This window comes from Ambystoma mexicanum, chromosome 12 (genome assembly GCF_040938575.1).
Source record: "Ambystoma mexicanum isolate Mex_15411 chromosome 12, UKY_AmexF1_1, whole genome shotgun sequence".
NCBI lineage: Eukaryota > Metazoa > Chordata > Amphibia > Caudata > Ambystomatidae > Ambystoma > Ambystoma mexicanum.
Genome location: NC_090936.1, coordinates 878,023,794 through 878,041,594, shown reverse-complemented (window position 1 = coordinate 878,041,594; position 17,801 = coordinate 878,023,794). Strand labels below are relative to the sequence as shown.

The 17,801-nt window shown below is 47.1% G+C and overlaps 1 protein-coding gene across 2 annotated transcripts in view; it reads left to right on the top strand.

Annotated features, from left to right (window-relative positions):
* Positions 1–17,801, top strand: part of ANKS1B (ankyrin repeat and sterile alpha motif domain containing 1B) — an 806,556-nt gene that overhangs the window by 152,311 nt on the left and 636,444 nt on the right. For both annotated transcript variants that reach the window (XM_069629362.1, XM_069629363.1), the window contains exon 2: positions 10,767–10,910. The gene's annotated coding sequence lies outside the window, so the exon portion shown is untranslated. The remainder of the gene's footprint in view (positions 1–10,766; positions 10,911–17,801) is intronic.

Below are 17,801 nucleotides of genomic sequence, written 5' to 3'. Positions count from 1 at the left end.
TCAGGTGTTGCTACGGGCGGAAGACAAAATCTGTGGATACTCCATTCTTTCCTGGTGAGTTCACGTACTGTTCTTGCTAACACTCAAAATCCATATATATGAACATATTGGTGTTCACAGGTATCCCCCTCACCATGATTCGCTACTGCATGAATCACCAAAATTGCTCTGAGGGAGCACATGCCGGGGGTGGAACAAACAAGCCCTCTCTCAGTGAAGGATATGGTCATATTTCATTTACTGAGCAGGTCTCTCCCCAGTAAGTTGACAGGTGAACTTTTGTAGTAAAGGAGGGGTGCTCGTACTACTTGCCCCACTATCTTGACATCTAAACCTTCTGTCTATGGAACCATTACCACAGCCTCAGATAATCCCTGCATGTCAAGAGTTTGTCCTGATAACGGGAGGTCACCAGCGCAAATGCATGCCTTTTCTGCCCCTGAATCCACCATGAAGATGAACTGTTTATTTCCAATCTCTGCCCCCACCAGTGGTTCCTCTTCTGGATGCAAGGTCGTTGGCTGTCCTAGTCGGGATAGGTATCTGTCCCTGGGCAAGCGAAGGGGTCCCCTCCCAGCACACAGGCACCTTGGTAAGGTGCTACTGCGCCGTTCGGGGGAGTGGCAAAAGGGTGTCTGTTGCCACCTACCTGTTGGTTGTGCTGGTTTTGGAGTATCTGCATTGCGTGAGCGGGGTGACAATAGGTACTGGGCTAGGCATCTGGGTGGGTAACTGGGGGTAGGGTAGGGGTATTTCATATGATCCTTGCGCTGGCCCCTGTGCTACCGGGGTGGGGGTTCCTGTACTGTTGTTGATTGTAGTAGGATTGATTATATGTGTAGTTACCTCCTGGCCTCCTGCGGCATTCCCTGACAAAGTGCCCCCATCTCCTGCATGACCAACACTGCCCTTGGCTTCCTCTAATGGGCCCCTGTCCTCCGAATCCCCCTCCCCTTTGCCCTCGGGAACCACCTCGTCCTCTTGGTGTTCTTCCTTGCCACTGGGGTCCCGTGTATTGCGGATTTTCTTCCCACTGTTCTTGCCCGTTGTCTGCCCACACTAGTGCCATCCTCACCTGTGTGGCGATGGAGGCACCTCCCCCTTCCCCCATATGTTCTGTGGGCGGCACTGCTGCTACTGCAGCTACTTTCACTACTTTTGTTTGTACTAGTTTCGTTTCCTCAGCCTGCCTTCTCTGAATAGTTTCCTTTTCCTTCTCTTTGATACTCCTACAATGATGTACTATGATGCTTTGAATTTCAGGCCAACCTTTAGCTTCTATCCCCGCTATCTTATCCAGAGCCATCTGTACTTCTTTCGTGAGTCCCCGCTTTATAATAAAATAAAACAAAGATGTTGATTGGTCCCACGCGGTGCCCGTCTCTGCTCTCCACATCTCTTGGACCCGAAGAATGAACTGCGCAGCATCTTCCTCATCTCCCATGGTGCATTGCATTATGGAGTGTAAATCGGGAGTATCTGGGAAGGCTCTCCGCAGTGCATACCACACACGGGATCTGATATTGTTAAATGAAGCCCCGTCATGGAAGTCATTACTTATGGTTACTCCTGGATACCCTGCTTTCATCCATACTGATTCTGCCTGGTCTCCTACTGCAGACACTAACACGCTCTTAATATCTCCTATAGCTAAGGGCACCCCTGTAGTGTGATTTTCAAAGGCGTAAATCAATTTTCCTGCGCATGCAGTGAGTGGAGGGAGGCATTCAAGGAGGTTGTTTTCATCCATCTTGGGCCATGGAACTTAATGAGGCTGACCTGCTCCTTTGTGAATCAAGGGCATTTGTAATTTAGATTTTACTTTCCCACCCTTTGCTCCACTCCTTTTCTTTTTTGCTAAGGCCATTCTCCCAAACCTCTCTCTCAACCTCTCTACACATGTCCCTTCCACCCTTGGTGTTGTCAAATGTACTTGCTGAACCCCTCCAACTGCTCCTTCTTCCACATCATCAAAGTCACTCCAATACTCCTCATCCCTTACTGACCCCACATTCTCATATCCCAAACTGTCTGTTTCTCCTTCCCTTTCTATGCGCACAGCCCGTATAGGGGCGCTATCAATCTTAAACAGAAGTCTCCCGACACCCATTTTTCTTCCGTGGGGGAAGAGGGGTACTCGGGTGTGGTGCTCCACTCTCTGGTCCTCTCGCTGCCTCACATGCAGCTCGTAATCTAGCCAACTCTATACGGGTGGAAGTCAGTGCCACTTCAATGTCCCTGGCGGTTACTCCTGTGTGGGTAGGAGTTGTTGTTGATGGATCATAGGGTGGGGGCGGTGCAGTACCCGTATGTGCTAAAGTATTTCCCCCTGACACATAGGTCGGATTAGAGTACCCCTCCGCTGGTCGCATTTGCAGTGGGTAGATTTTCTTTGGCTCGCCTTCTCCCTCCTCACTGTCTCCCATGTTACCGTCACCCATGATCAAGTTTTCCAATGATATTTCTCTTTTTTCTGGGACGGGTGTTTCTTCAAACATCCGCCACAGATCTAATATTTCTATTCTATTTTGTAGTGCCTTCCCCTTGTATTTAGCAGTCAAATATGTGGACATGTGGTCTAAAGCACCCTTATCGAAAGACCCTTCCTCTGGCCAGGTGTAGGACATTCCTTCCCCTTTTTTTCCATCAGCCATTGTCTGTGGTATTTTTTGATCTTATCACTGTACAGGGGTAGACTTTTATAAATATGGGATAGTGGGGTGACTTTCCCCATGGTTTGTCGCTTACCTAAAGTGTGTGTGTGTGTCACTCAAAAATGTTTGTGCAAAGTTCCTCCCACCTCTCTATACCATTAGGGCCCACTGTGCCAGTCAATTAATAAAACGTCAAATACATGTTAAAACTGTCTTTCCACAGTCAAACAAGGTGGGCACAATCATTTTTTTGGACCACAAAAACAAAACATATAAAAAACAAAATATATATACTTAATGAGTGTGTTTCTTCCCCTTAGAGCATCCTCGTTCCTCACTTAGTCACTTCTCGTTCACACCATACCTGCCCCTCCTGGGCCTCCTTCCTGCATATAAAAAGGACACTGAAAATAAGCTAAAATAACACGTTAAAACAACAACCACTACTTGTTCCCGAGCCCTCTAGTTATATGGGGCTCCTACTTTGTCTCTGTATTTATATATTCCTGCACTGGTCGGGACAGTGCACTGTGGCTGCCACCTTTTACCCCCTTTCGGGGATAGGCTCCCTTTCCTTCATCTTTTATAGTCTCTCTATATCGTTAAAATTTAAAGAAAAAAGAAGAAAAAATTGCCATGAAAATTCCCCACCTTCACATAATCAAACCGTTCATTCACTTTCAGTCACTGCATGTTCCCTTCAATCACACTGCGCCGTAACCCAAACCCCAGACGTTGTTGTCCCTCAGCCTCAGTTAATCCACAACACGTCTGGGCTTCTCCCTTGGGCTACACCCGGCTCCAATGAGCAGGTGGGGTTTTGGCAAAGCCGGAACCCACAACAACCACTTCTACTGCATACGCGTTTCGAGGGACTGGTCTGCTGGATATCGCCGCAAGTATGGGGATTAAGGAATCACATCACAGGGGTCACCAAATGAAGGCATAGACCTCTGAACGCACACTCCAGAGTAAATACAACCCAATAGGGAATAAAGCCAAGAGATAGGTTGCAAGGATAAGAATGTTTTACTTGTACAAAATAGAATGCCAGCAAAAAACTCTGCTGTCCGAGAGCGATCTGCCAAAAATTATACGGGCAGCACATTAAGAAGGCCTAAGGCGTCATTAGTGACATCATCATATATAGTAGAAATCCACATTGCTGGTTGGGATGAACATATGCATGTGCCTGCTCCATAGGGGATGCCAGGCGCTAATTGGCTGGTGCATCCTCGTTGATCTGGCTCCACGTGGGTCAGCTGGGCTCATCTCCGTGGTGAAGGTCAGGGCATTTGTGAGATACAATATATCTAGTCTAAACTAAACAACTGAAACCAGCTATTCATTTATTATGGCAGGCACCTGGACAACACAGGAAAGGGGTGCCATGACGAGGAGAGTATAAAATACAGTTGTGCTGACCCCCACATTCAGGAATTCGTTAATACTGCAGTTCCCGCATCCAAGGTCTCCCCATGGGGTTTGATCTATGATTTACCTTCCCCGGTGCCTCATGATACGAAAAGACATGTGTTGCCATTGTACAGATATATGGTTGTGCAAGCTTTAGATCTGTGATGGGCACCTTAGGAAGGTCAGGATTTGGGGGTCGGATACTTATTGGTATGTGAAAAGGTAGGGGGTCGGGTTTATGAAGTGTGGCAGCTCCGGGTTGGGTGAGGGTCAGGGTCTTAATGGTAGTTTAGTGGAGATGGATGGACACGGGGCTGGGCCCTGGTACTGTCTCAACGCTCTTCACAGGGCCCATTCTTGGAAGTGATACTAGATATTTGCAACATTGAAGGGACAGGAGGAAAATGGACTTCTGTGGGAACAGGGCTCAGGAGGAGCGGGCTTGGTGTGTCGATGTTGACCTGGGAGTGAACCGGGGACACGCGCATCGCAGGCTCTCAACAAGTCTGGTCTCGGCCTAATACAAAATGGAGTCGTGGAGCAGGAGCATGGCTTGCGATATTTGCCTACTTCTATGCGCTACAGTGCTTGTTTATGTGCCCTGCGGGTGGGGGCTATTCCCCTCTTGTAGGTTATATCACCTTGTGTAGGGTCTGCCTAACTTGGAAGCACCTATGTGGGTGGGGTAGGCTTATTTCCATCCCAACACCACCAACAGAATGCGAGCCTGAAAGAATCGAATGGGTAAACATGAAAACGGACAGCGATGCGTCCCACGTGGAGCAGAGGCAAAGGAGTATGTACACTCAGTAACAAGGCTAGCCAAGCCAACTATGTAACGGGAGCCTGTAACAACCGACCGGGTAAAAGCCCTATGTTTATTGATTGGACTGAGAACCAATAACCCTGCCAAAAAACCACAAGTCTTTGGGGAGTCCTAGTGTCAAGAAGGTGGGATACCAGAAGTGTATTTAAAGTGTTCCTGGAAAGGATTTGACAACTGACACAAATCTGAGAAAAGTACCATAAGAAGTGGGATGAGAAAGCCATACTGAAGATATTTGTATTTTCTAACTCTGTAAGAAAGAAAAAAAAAAGAAGTCTGCGAACTGTGTTAATATTCGAAGTGAACTGTTAGAATAAGAACAAGTCATCTACTAGTTGGACCAGGTAGAAGACCATCCCGAGGCTGTTGTGCGAGCCTCCCTTTTTCATTTTAGGTAGATTTTCTAAGGTTAGTTAACTAGGATTTGGACTCAGGACTCTTTATTTTTGGACTTCGATGAGGAGGTAGGCAACTTCCCTCATAGCAATAGGGTCAGATGGGCATTTTTCTTTTTATTTAAATAAACCACACTAAAACATGACGCATGGTAGTCCGAGTCCTTCTTCTGATTCATCATAGTACTTTATTCCTCTGTATGAATAAGAAGTAGAAATATGATGCTCAAGTGTGGCTTAGGGAACTCTTAATGTAAGCAAAATTGGTGATTTAAAGATATACACAGTTCTCGTTTTAAAATTGGATTGTGATATGTACTTGTCATGGTTAGTGCTAGGAGTACACTTCTGTTGAAATGTGTGTGTGTGTGTGTACACACGTCATCCTCCACCCTTCTTTCGCAAATGAGGGCGAGTGACTTTTCCTTTCTGTGGGGCTCCCGGGTCCGATCCCTTTCCCCCTCTTCTTGAAGACCCCTTGGAGGAGACCCTCCCTGCTGGAGGGGCCTCCTCCTGGAGAGTCTATAACTCTTAAGTCATAAGCTTGTGTTTTATGTTCTTTCTTTTTTTCTTGGCATGCGACACAGTGGTTTGCCACTGTCAGAAGTTCAGAAAAAGGTTTTTTCTGCCGTCCGATGCATATCATTTTCAACTGGGATTGGAGTTTGGGCTGCAATTCTGTAACAAATGCATTGGCTAGTACTCCCTCTACGTGTCTTTGTGGTTGACTATGCCAGAATGCTGGGTAAACATGATCTTCAGACAGTCCAAATAATCTACAGGTGATTCCCCTTTTTTCTGTCTGCCGTTATTGATTTTGCCCCAAACAGTCTTTTGGAGGCACACCTTTGAGATGGTGGTTAACTGTCTGTTTCACGCATGTTCTGGTTTGTTTGCCATTCCAGCCTCTTCCGTTGAGCACTGGATCTGTAGTATAAGCCATTGCCTGATCTCCATCAGCATAATGATTCTCATGAACTGATTCATACCAGCCCAGGTCGGGTTGTAATATTGGATGACTGTCTGGAGCTCCATGGCAAATCTCGAAGGTTCCTATCTGATGTTTGGGAATTCTTTAACCAAGTTCCTTCTGCCTTCCCCAACTGTGCATGTCATTCCAGTGCCAGGTGCCTGTCTTCAAGGTTTTTGCAATATCGGAGGATCCCATCCATAATTCGTAACTCTTTGTCAGAGAGGCCGGGATATGAATGAAAATGGGTATCTGTGAGAACCTGGGCGTGGCTAACTCCCAAGGTACCATGAAGCATTGTTGGAACATCTAGGGTATTGGTTTCACCAGCCTGTTTAGTTGTGAAATGAATACTGTCTAATCACTTTGATAATCCTTCATCAGTTTATTAAATATCAAATGTAAGAAAATGTAAGAAAATCATGCCGCCACGTTTCTCAAGCACAGTGCTCCCCATCAGTGCTTATAGGATCATTGAGTTGGATTATTCATGTTAGCAAGTGATTAAAAAATGGTTGAGAAGTAAATATACCAAATCATAAATTGAAGGAATATGTACGTTAAAATCATAAATCAAATGGAAAGAACAGATCATGATGGAGGGAAAACCAAAGGAAAGGAGAGAACAAGACAGATCAAAAATTAGCATGCAGTATGAGATAATACCTGTCTCATTGATTGCATGCAATTGCCCATGACTTATGCCCATAGTGGTGGCTCTAAAGACACGAACAGTCAAAAACATTAAATTTCAAGTGTCTCAATTTAGGGTGGTTAGTGACATCTCAAACACATATTGTGCCCAGCACAGGAGGTCCGTTTTAGTCTTCTCTAGATTTTAGATAAAAACATCCCAAGAGATCAGTGTGGGGCATAAACTGGCAATGCCCTGTTTTGGGTGTTTAAAAGCCATTGGAGCCTGCAGGCAGCTGTTGATGGGCAGTCAGTCGCTGATCGGACATGGGCTGTCAAACAATTGGTCCCCGAGGTTGCTGATACCCCCCTGGCTGTGAGGGTGGGGAAGTCATTGTAACAGTTGGGGTGCTGCGGTAGCATCTTCATCTTCTGTCTTCATCTTTTGTATACCTACCCTGGTGTACAAACAGGCATTCGTACACTTGTGACAAAATCTATTAATCCTATGCAGTTTCCTCATCCTGCTTTATCAGCTGAGGATGTAGCAGAGTGGGTGGTGGCCCCATTTCCTCTTCCCTCTGCACTTTATTCCCAAACTCTTAAATTTGATCTTTTAGACGTTTGTTTGAATCTTTCAACCCCTAATTGTTGCTCTTCTGTCTTTCGGCTGCCTCCTCATACCAGGTGACATAAGCTCCCCCAGACCTCCACTGCTTCAGCCAACCTTTCCCTTTCTCAATTCTAATGTGTGGCTTCAAATTGGTTATCTGGTAGAGATGGAAAGTACCTTTGAGCCGAAGCTAGTTATGCAGATCCTTCCGTGTCATAGCGTGCCATTCCTCAGTGTATTTGTCGATGGCACTATTATACTTGGTAAACATGAAATGAGCTGGTGAACACTGAGGTGGTCTGGGGACTTGATTAGACTGTTCCACCCCCATCTCTGTCCCAGATTTTAGTTCCTTCCACTCAGTCCTCAATCGCTCATCGAGCAAGTACACAGTGAGTCCACTATATGCACAGCCCTGAAAAGGAGGGAATTCAGGTGCCTGAGAATCAGCTAAGTTGTCCTGACAGGGATAATCATTCATCATCAATGTGCACCACCTATTCCTATTTGATTGTAACCTGATTCCTCATTGGTTTTATAGTTGTTCTTTACCATACTGACATCTGACAGAGAGCTCATATTCCAGGATACATTATTTCTTTTTCTTTTTCTCCAACTAACCAGGTGCTGCGCTATACCGCTACTTTGTTCCACCAGCTATTTACTATACATTATCAGAGAAGACCGGTAAGCCTGCGTCATGCCTTGCTACTGAGCAAAAACCCTCACCCCCTAAAGTGGCTACGAACAAGAACCACTTACGATCAGCTTCCTACCCAGCCACGCTTCTAGTGTTTTGAAGTTGGACTTGTGACCTCTCAGGCGTGCTGGAGTTGTTCAGGAGAGAATGCTCTGTAAGCTAGTGGTGCTCCAACAGAGCGCGGCAAGTCCAAGTTGCAGCGCCAGAATTATTGGAGAAACCAGACACACACTTCAGTTTGGGTTTAGAACAAAGACAGAGAAGGCTTTATTTAGACAAAGGACTGGCAGACATATTCACAGCACTGGAACTGACTGCAACAACCAGACCCACCAGCCAGACCTCCGTGTTCATGTATCATCATAGGGTAACAAATGTGAAAACTACCACAAACCTTCTAGAATGCGCAGTCTTAGGCGTACATGATAGGAAGAAAGCCTTCCCCACCACAACATAGTTTGTAGTCTGTGCATCGGATCACTAAACAGATGACAATTTGTGTCTCTTTGCACTCTCCCATGATAGGGGCTTACCAACCGTCTCTAATGACATATCCTTGCATTCTGTTACATTACGGTTTGTACTAGTTCTGTGGGTCGAGTGCTCCCAAAAGTCTTTGGGCAGAAAAGTGTTAGCAGTTTTTGAGTCTGCCACCCAGGAAAGTATTTTGCTATCAGTAAGAGGTTCCAAACCTTGGGTATTTAGGCGCTCTGCTTGTCTATATAAACATCAATACCACAATATAGATATAAACAAACATTACCAAAGCCAACAATTTGTCGATGTAAAAGGGATGAAACAACATTTCGCCATCCCGAAATTCACTTTGATCTTTAGACACAACCCATCAATGACAGAAGATCATTTTTACCCAGACACCTCAGCCGGTTTAGTGCATAATACACTTTGGAAATACATTTTATTGGATATACAATGGTGTTCCTTCTATTTGCATACATTCCCTGTATTGTTGGCACTATCGTAATGGAGCGACTACCGAACTTGAACACAACTGATTTAAAAGCTTGTGCAGAGCTCTGGGGGCTTTAGGGTGATGTAGTGCACCGTAATTATCACATTGGTCTTCGGCGTTGTGACCAGCTTGGCTGTCCAGGGCATGAGGGACATCCTGGTGGCTATATTCACAATATTGGCCAAGACCTTCGGAGGGGGCATGTGCCTCCTCTTGCTGTGAGGCTATGGTGTTGTTCCTCCATGGTTACTGACGGGAAACTGGGGAGTCACAGTGGGCAGAGCTATGAAAGGTGATTCAGAAATAGCCCATTCTAGGATGTCCACCATGCTGATCTATTTTCCCTTTTTTTAGGTACCAATATGATGCATTTTTCTGATCCACGATTGCTGTTATGTGACACTGCAGTATGGCTTGGTAGAGTAAGAAATGAGACGATGAGAGGATGCAAGGGCTTCACAGCACTCTTCACCACCATGGATGCTGGGTTTCTTCCCTTCTTGGTTTTCTTGGTTTTTGGTCTCTGCACCTTGGCTTTGACCCATCTCTGGTCACTGGAGGTTCAAAAGACTAGTGTGTTATCCCATTGGGGTCCAACCTCCTTGAGTCCTCTTCTCTGGTGCATCTAAAAGGGTGGCAGTGGGGCCCCAGGAAAGAGATTGCATACCTTTGTAGCAAGAAAGCTAAGAGGATGGATGCGGGCCCGGTTCTGACAAGCAATAAGGAAAACAGTAGGGAACCACAATTTTATAATTAGACAATTTACAATCTGGTATCAAAAACCCAGACCATGGACTTAATAACACGTTTTACGTTGAGGCAAAATTCTAGATACATTCTCTTTGCAAACCTTCATCAATGACAGAACACTCTCAGCTCATATATGATTGTTGATCTAAAACATTATTTGATATGTGTTTAAAGTGAATGCTGTGGATGGTATTGCCCTTCTTTTGCTGTGTGCGGTCTGGCCATGAATAGGTACTTATGTTGTGGCCGTCAAGATGTTATGTACTTCAACCCCATAGCTAGCATGGCCACTGGTGAGGAATCAAGGGGTTGTAGTCTAAAACATGTGCAGGGCTGCAAAATGAGTAACCGTATAGAAATAAAACACTCGAGGGATTTTTGAGAGGGTCATGGGTATTCAAAGTTTTAAACGCATTCTCACTTAAAATACTGTTTGTTCAGGCCTTAACTCTTTAAATGAACTTCTGCATAGACATTTTGCATCAATCTGCATTTTATGGTGGTAGGTTATTATGCGCAGCTGTTGCACTGTATATTCAATATCTCCTAAACGCAAACGTGTTTTAAACGTTGGAATACTGACACTTTACATACTTGATGTGTATCATATTAAAAATATCATTTGAGAATATGCTGTTTTGCGTTATGAGTGCATATTACACCATATAGATAGCGCAAAATCTTCGTAAAATATTCACACTGTTATACCATTTTCATTATTTAAAACTTTACTGAGGGTTTGTGTGCGTTTTTTACAGTCAAACTCTACTAGTGTTGCACGTTATAAAATCACTTAAACATTTCACTCTTTCCTGATTTCAAATATGCCTTTGCAGTTCTCACAAGGTATCGCATATTGGAAGAATTTGTACTTCTGAAAGAAAAATGGGCTTACATGAGAAGAAAATTAAAAGACATCTTTCTGCTGTGACTACAACCTTGATGCTGTGAAGGCGTCTGCTTCAGAACTGTTGAAGCAGGTAAGTTCCATCACCATTTACAAAAGCTGTACTGTTTGTTTGCTCTATCCTGGAACATAATGTTGTGAGCAATGGTGAAGCCGACAGGGCAAGGAGAACGGGAGGTAGGGCTTCAATGATGCCATTTATTTTCATGCTTCCTGGCAAGAGTTAGGCAAGATTTTTCATTTCAGTGATGAATCTTCCTGACTTGAGTCAACCCCAGGACTTTTTGATGGACTTTGTGATTATGTATCCCTTATTCCTAGGTGAGTGTGAATCGTTTCCCCTCTCACCTAGTCGTTTACTCTTTTTATGGGTGACCTTCTTATGTCTCTCCATAGTGTGTGATTGGAATTATAGTTTCCTATGACGTTTGGGCTTAGGCTGGGTTGTCCCTTTGGGCATTCCTTTGTAATTTCTATTATTAGTTCTTTGGTGAACTACTGTTCCCAATAAGTGAAGTGGGATTCCCATCCCCCTTACATTTATTTTAGTGAGCCAGCACACCCTGCCTTATGTGGACTGCTGGGATACAATGCATCCCCTTTCTTACTTAGCTGGTAACATGTTTGTTAAAGTTGCAAGTTTACTTGAATGGCTAGTGGCAGTTTAACTACTTGTATGACTTTTAGTCATTATTACTCGCAGGCTGTCAAATCAGTCTTGTTAATGCACAGGAGGACCACCATTCAAAAACCTTGGTTGAAGTTTTGTCTTTGGCGGGAATCCTTTGTATTCCCAGCCGAGGCTCCAGAGTGTCTGAGAAAGCAGGAAGTGAGGGAGGAGTCCAACACTCTGCAGCCCTTTGTTTTTCACCTTGCCTGAAAGGAACCAGTTCCCACTGGGGGTTGGCTGTCCTAATTGTACAGCCAGACCTGCCCCTTTCTGTAAATCGCAGTGAAAGTTTTCTGAAGGTGTGCTGTAGTTCTTGGTAAATACTCTGGGCCTGAAATCTTGCTGACAAGTTGACCACTGGAGATGAATCCGAAGAGGAAGATGAAGAAAAGACATCTGTAGTGATTTCCAGCCACCAAAGAGCTTGCTGTGTAAATGGAGCCTGATGCAACCCTTCCTTCCAATCAACCTGGGCGTCCCCGAATGTGATGACTCCTACCCAGAGACTGTTGAGAGAGGCTGTTGACATCCACTAGTCTCATGAAGACCTGTAAAACGAGCCATCCTTCAAAGTGCTGTGACCTTCCTGGGCTGCAAAACGGCAATACCAGGGGACCTCAAGCCTGAGTGCAATGCATGGTCTTCTGAAGTCAGAAACCTGCTGAAACTTTGGTAGACTCCTGCTGGACCTCCAGAGACAAGATCCGAATCCCTGCAGCCCCCTCACCAGAGTGCAGAAACGAAAGAGTGAAGAGAATCGGGCCAGCGATATTCGTTCTTCATCTGGCTCCTGTAAAAAGGTGCCAAATCCACAGAACCGTGAGAAACCAGGAAGAATCATTCGCTGGAAACCTTGTCTGGTGACTGCTGCTGTAAGTTCCCAACCAGTATCAATTTCTTCAGTCTCCAGACCAAGAATCCAGTGACCGGGCGCTGTGCTGTTGCATCCTGGAGGCATCCACCCAGAAGCTTTTCTTTTCTCAAAGGTACTGTGCTGGCTTGGGTAATACTCACCTTAAGCCTTGTGTGAATCCTGTGAGGTTGAGTGGGTGATTCATGTGGTTGGGAGTTTGCCCATATCACTCGCCCAGGCCTAATGCTGGAATGCATATAGGGAGCCTTCTGTGAATTCCCTGAACACTTTTAACTAACTCTAAAGCTAATACTTACTTGGTGAAGATGATATCCACTAGAACTCTGACTTTCCTCCATCTGAACCCTATCCTGACCTGCCTACAGCTGGCTCCTAGACCAGTAGGGTCCCTCTTCTGCCCCTGAGAAAACACATGCTATAGACAAAGGAAGGACTACAGAAGATAAGGCTTCTGTCCTGAAAACCATAACAAGTGTAAAAGTACTTACTTGTGAATAAGTTAGTGTTGTAACTGTATCTCTGAAATAGAATAAGTTACAAAGTGATACAAGTTATTACTTACCGTTAAGTTGCTGGTTGCTTCTTTAGACCGTATATACATTGCTTTACTTACTTTGAATAGTGTTGCACTTTTCTTAATAGTAATTTTGTTGGTACTGTTTTATTATTCTTAACTGAATGAGTGTAAAAGCTTACCAATAGGGTTACCTACCTTGAATAACTTATGGTCATTCTTAGAGTGTATGATTGGATTTTGCTTTCCCTGATCTGCCTATTGCATTTCTAAAACAGTCTTGTAGTTAATACGTACCTATACATTGCTGAAGGCCCTTCTTAAAAGTATACTAGGTTACTTACTTACATTGAAATACATTGGGCCTCATTACAACCTTGCAGCTTCGGATCGCGGTGATTCCGTGACGGCGGTAATAAAGTTTCTGTGTCCGCAAGGTTGCGGAAAGACTGTCCGATTACGTGCTGTCGGTCGCACGCATCACACGGACGCGGAAACGTTGTTACCGCTGTCACGGAAAAAGCCATGGAAATGGACATAGCACTGCCACAAGTAGCGCAAAACCCGTGTCCGCCTCCGTCGCCACGGAAACGGAACCAGAAATACCATGATCGCCAAAAACCGGAAACAGAGAGGCGGCCATCATATAAAGCACAATCCATTGCCATCCAGAGTCAGCACAAGCACAATCCATACTGTGAGAAGGCAAAAGGGACCACCAGCATGTCTGCCAGGATTCCAGCGCAGAGGCAGCGCAAACGGCGCTTCAGTGAGGCGGAGCTAACTGTGCTCGTGGAGCACATAGTGGAGCATGCAGAGATGCTGTTCAGTGCTGATCAATGGCGTGCCACACAGCAGCAGAGGAAGGAAGTGTGGGCAGAAGCAGCACGCAAGTGCACCGCTGTGGGCGTGACAGTGAGAAGCGTCAAGGACTGCCACAAGCGGTGGGACGACCTCAGGCTGAGGGTTCGTAACCTCATCTCCACACACCGCCAACGCAGCAGTGGGACAGGTGGAGGACCCCCTTCCCCACTGAGGCTGCAAGCATGGGAGGAGCGTTGCAGCAGTGTCCTCCACCTTGAGGGCATTCATGGGATCGGGGAGGCTGAGGCAGGAGTGAGCCCACCTGCAGATGCTGGTAAGTGGTCAAACATGAATGCCATAAAAGAATATGCTGATGGCATTACAGTGCCAAAGGACCCATTAATAACCCCCCGTCCCCCCAAGGCAGTGCATGACTGGCCCAAAGGACCCATTAATAACCCCCCCCCCCCAGGCAGTGCATGACTGGCCCAAAGGACCCATTAATAAACCTCCCCCACCCCCAGGCAGTGCATGATTGGCCCAAAGGACCCATCAAGATCCGTATGGCACCCAATATCACAACAATGCATACCCCAAGCAATCAGATGCATGTAACGAACACCATACAATAACACAATAACCAACCTGTATGATGCATGTGATGCACCCATCAGCCACCACCACAACACTAATTGCATGTCCTCTGTGTCCCCACAGCCGTATCCAGTGACAGTGACACTGCACAACAGGCCAGGCAATCAGCACCGCCCCCACACAAGAGGATGCTGCCAGCAGGTTGGCATCTCAGCCCCCACTACCAACTGCAACAGATGTGCCGGCCACCACCACCGACATCCCCACCGTCTCCACGCTGCCTGAGGCAAGACAGGTGCCACGGGACCCCCCATGCCCACCCAAACCAACACAAAAGGCAGCTGCACTGCAGAGGAGGCGGCCTGTAGTGACAACAGTGCCCCGGTAGAGCACTCTGATACTGGGCCACAGGGGGCAACGCCCACATTTGATGACCTGGGTTCCTTCCATCAGCTGGAGTTTAGCCCCACTTCACTCAGATGTCCCATGAGGTCACCCACCCCATCCATGGCAGAGCTGAATTCCCGCATGCAGCGGATGGAGGAGCAGCAGGCAACCCTCACATAGCTGGTGGAGAGGCAGCTTGAAGAATCTAGGCTGCAGAGGGAGTGCTATAGCACGTCAGTGCGTCGCCTCTCAAGGTCTATTGGACACTTTGTAAGCACAATAGTCACTCTGGCACGCCATGTGCGTGAGGGTAACGACAACACCTCCAGGCTCATTGAGGCCATGTTGATTGGGCAACAGGCAAATCTTGCACGGATGCCATCCATACCGGATTCTGTGCCATCAAATACCACCACCCCATCAAGCTCCACTACTGCCAGTCCAAGGAGGCGCTCAAGTCGGCTAACGGGGCTCTCGGGCAAGGATGCATAGGCACAGAAGCGCACACGGAAGTGATGATATGTGTGTGGGGCACTGCAGGACACACGTGGACTTGAAGGGTGTGAGGGGTGGGTACGTTTGGGTGGTGGGGGAGGTTGTTTTGGGTGTTTGAACATTGGGGCCTGGGTGGGGGTGGGTACGTTTGGGTGGTGGGGGAGGTTGTTTTGGGTGTTTGAATATTGGGGCCTGGGTGGGGGTGGGTACGTTTGGGTGGTGGGTGGGCTCGGGTGTACAGCTTCCCTAACCATTTCACCTCCTTCCCTGTTGTGAATTCATCAATATATCATCATTTGAAAGCAAAACATACATGTGTGGACATCTATCATTTCATTTGCAGTACAACTAATCATTTATTGTCATCACTCTATGCATTGCTGTGAATGTGCTGTGTCTCAAAAGTAAATGCGAATCAGCTCATCCCGTGCTTTTTGGCCATCAAGTGCACCCCCAGGGGGAGGTGGTGCCATCCCATCCCCATCCCCTTCTCCATCCCCATCTTCTTCATCTGCGTCTGGGGGCATTGGGATGTTCCTGCGCAGGCGTAGATTGTGCAGCATGGCACATACGAGCGTGATTTTACCCGTCTTCACTGGGCTGTACAGCAGTGATCCCCCAGATCAGCTCAGACAGCGGAAACGGGCCTTCAGCAGTCCGAATGTCCTCTCAATCATTCCACGTGTGCGGACATGTGCCCTATTGTATGCCTCTTCATGCCTGTTCCTTGGTCTCCGTACAGGTGCCATCAGCCATGGCGTGAGTGCATATCCAGCATCACCTACATGGGATGAAGATGGGGGGACATGTCAGTGTTTGTGGTATCATGTCTTAATCTGATGCTGTGCTAACTTGTATCATTGTTCATTCATGCATATGTGCCATGCAGTGGTTTGAAGTGTTCATTGGGCATCACAGTGGATGTCCCCAACTGGATATTGGCCTACACATTTATGTGCATGTGTACTGTGCCCTGCAGGTGACATTGGATTGTGAGTATGTCATAGTGCAGTGATGTGCACACATGGCAGAGTGACTCCACTGTACTGAAGTAGTCAATGTACGATGTCTCATTTACAGGCATCTCGTGGATTGGGAGGGCAGTGTTCCATTTGTGGGTGGGTGTCTGCAGTGGCACAAGGTGTATGGGACAGTGACAGGATGGGCTGTGGCAGGGTGTGTACAGGCACACTGTGGTGACCTGTCATGCCTTCCTTTGTGATGTTTGGTATCCGCTGTCTATTTGGTAGATGGGAGGGGGGGTGATGCATGTGCGGTCCAGCGGCACACTCACATTGCTCATTGGCCTGGACACATACATAACGCTTCAACAGGGTCAGAGCATTGTCAGCTGTACTCACCCAATAGCCATGTACTTTGTCCGGCATAGCGTTCCATGTACCGTGGCAACGTGGAATTCTGCAGTACCATTGAGTCATGGGTTGAGCCTGGGAAACGTGCGCAGCAGTGTGTAATCAGTAGCGTGGCATCACATACCATCTGTACATTCATTGAGTGATACTGTTTCCTATTGCGGAACACCATCTCAATTGCACGTGGTACTGTCAGCTCAATGTGGGTGCAGTCAAGTGCACCTATGCAATTTGGCATGCCTGCTATGGCATGGAAGGCCAACTTTGTGGCAATGACCTCGGGGAGGGTACGGGGTAGGGCTATGTGTTCCGACACATGGCGCAAAAGGGCATCCAGTACCTGTACCAGGATTTTTGAGAAACAGGGTTGTGATATGCCGTGCAGCTCACCGACCGTGTGTTGATAGGTGCCAGTGCCAAGGAAATGCAGCACAGACACAACCTTCAGGAGGGGGGGAGGGTGGCAGTGGGAGTGTCTATGTGGCTGCTGATGTCGTCCTCAATCATGGCAGTGATGTACAGGATTGTTGGGCGGTCCAGCCGGTATAGTGTGTGGATCTGTCCTGCGGTAAGGTTCCAGGGTGAGGCCCTGATGCGTGGTATTGCAGGCTGCCTGCGGGGTAGTGGTGGCTGCACAATGGGGTTTGCCATAGGTGCAGGGTTGGCTGGTTGGCGCCTGCGCCTCCTCCGCCTCCTCCTCTGCACCATTACTGCCATCATGTGCAGTGCTGCCTGTTGGTTGAGTAGGCCCAGTGCAAGTGCTACTAGAGCTGCTGCCTGCATGGTTCTGTGTTGTATTGGGCTGGGTGTGGCCCTTTTGTGGGTCTCAGTTTGCTGCTGGGTCCAGCTGGGCTGATTTGGTGCACCTGTGCCCTGATTCTGTTCAGCAGGCACTGTTTAACGTCATGTTCGCGGTGGCGGCGGTACTGCCACTGTGATCACGGTTTTAAGGGCATTTTTCTGGCAGTGTTTCCATGTCCGCGATAGTTGTGATGCTCGCGGTGTTTCGTGTTGCCGGTAACGGAGGGGTTTCCGTGCAGGTGGACTTTACGGGACCCTTAACTCTGTGGTGGCAGTTTGAGGAGGTGTAATTCCGGGGCCGCGGGTCATGATTGGGCAGACGTGGAAACGTTGCCGGTATGGTTTTACCGCCGGCGTTAACTCCGGACCAGTGTACTTTTAATGAGGCCCATTGTGTCTTTCTAAAAGTGTATAACTGGGTTGTGCTTTCCCTGAACTGATCCTGGGCACTT